The sequence below is a fragment of the Monodon monoceros genome, unplaced genomic scaffold, assembly GCF_005190385.1.
Source record: "Monodon monoceros isolate NGI ecotype Baffin Bay Population unplaced genomic scaffold, NGI_Narwhal_1 Super_Scaffold_5, whole genome shotgun sequence".
Lineage (NCBI taxonomy): Eukaryota > Metazoa > Chordata > Mammalia > Artiodactyla > Monodontidae > Monodon > Monodon monoceros.
In genome coordinates this window covers 95,002,254-95,004,161 of record NW_021703782.1, presented here as the reverse complement: position 1 = coordinate 95,004,161, position 1,908 = coordinate 95,002,254, and the positions used below count along the sequence as shown (strand labels likewise).

The 1,908-nt window shown below is 39.4% G+C and overlaps 1 pseudogene; it reads right to left on the bottom strand.

Moving 5' to 3' along the window:
* Positions 1-728: 728 nt before the first annotated feature.
* Positions 729-1,198, bottom strand: LOC114883569 (annotated as a pseudogene).
* Between the last annotated feature and the right edge of the window lie 710 nt (positions 1,199-1,908).

Below are 1,908 nucleotides of genomic sequence, written 5' to 3'. Positions count from 1 at the left end.
GAGGTTCCTTAAAAATCTAAAAGTAGAACTACCATATGACCTAGCAATCCCACTACTGGGCATAAACCCTGAGAAAACCATAATTCAAAAAAAGTCATGTACCACAATGTTCATTGCAGCTCTATTTACAATAGCAAGGACATGGAAGCACCCTAAGTGTCCATCAACAGATGAAAGGATAAAGAAGATCCATATGTACAATGGAATATTACTCAGCCATAAAAAGAAATGAAATTGAGTTATTTGTAGTGAGGTGGATGGACCTAGAGTCTGTCATACAGAGTGACGTAAATCAGAAAGAGAAAAACAAATACCATATGCTAACACATATATATGGAATTTAAAAAAAAATTTTAAATGGTTCTGAGGAACCTAGGGGCAGGACAGGAATAAAGATGCAGACGTAGAGAATGGACTTGAGGACACGGGGAGGGGGAAGGGTAAACTGGGACGAAGTGAGAGAGTGGCATGGACATATATATACTACCAAATGTAAAATAGATAGCTGGTGGGAAGCAGCCGCATAGCACAGGGAGATCAGCTCGGTGCTTTGTGACCACCTAGAGGGGTGGGTTAGGGAGGGTGGGAGGGAGACACAAGAGGGAGGAGATATGGGGATATATGTATATGTATAGCTGATTCACTCTGTTATAAAGCAGAAACTAACACACCATTGTAAAGCAGTTATACTCCAATAAAGATGTTAAAAAAAAGGGGGGTCTGATATTTTATTCATATACATCCTTCTTATCTGCAATGTAATCTACAGTTTCTTGTGGGCACATTAACTTCTCTGCATCTACATCAGGAATTTCAAGCCCAAATTCATGTTCCATGGCCATTATAATCTCCACTTGGTCCAAACTGTCTAAGCCCAGATCTTTCATAAAATGGGAATTTACTGAGAGCCTTTCTGGGCCAATCTTGTCATAGAGTTTCAAGATGTAAAGGACAGGGTCCTTGATTCCCTCTAATGTCAAAGGAGTGCCTCACTATACTGGGGGCACAGCTATGTAACTCCAACTGGAAACTGCACAAGCAGTGAGGCCAACTGCGGAGCCCCAGGCCTTCTCTGGGCCCCTGTTGGGAAAAGGGTAGTGCTGAGTGGCTGGGCCATGGCCAGCATGAGCAGCCTGGGCAGCAGCACAAAGGCTGCAGGCAGTCGGTGGACACAGGCACAAAGGACACTAGCTGCCATGGCTGTGCTGACCCAGGGTGCCCACTTTTTAATTGTGTTGCTTTTTGCTATTGAGTTGTATGAGTTTCTTATATATTTTGGATATTAATCCCTTTTCAGATGTATGGCTTGCAAATATTTTCTCCCAATCATCATCGCCTTTTCATTTATTGATATTTTTCCTTTTCTGTGCAGAACCTTTTTAGTTTGATAGAGTCCCATTTGTTTATTTTTCCTTTTGTTACGTAAGCATTTGATGTCATATCCAAAAAATCATTGCCAAGACCAGTATAAGGAGCTTTTACCTTATGTTTTCTTCTAGAAGTTTTATGATTCCAGGTCTTATATTTTCTTTAATCCATTTTGAGTTGGTTTTTGCTCATGGTGTAAGATAAGGGGCCAATTTCATTCTTCTGCACATGTGTATACACTTTGCTCAGCACTATTTATTGAAGGCTATCCTTTTGTCATTGTATACTTTTGGTACCTTTGTTGAAAATTAGTTGACTGTATATGCACAGGTTTATTTCTGGGCTCTTGATTCTGTTCCATTGGTCTATGTGTCTGTTTTTATGACAGTACCATACTATTTTGATTACTATAACTTAGTAACATAATTTGAAATCAGGAAGTGTGATGCTTCCAACTCTGTTCTTCTTTCACAAGATTAATTTGGCTATTTGGAGACTTCTGTGGTTCTATATAAATTTTAGAATTTTTTTTTTATTTCT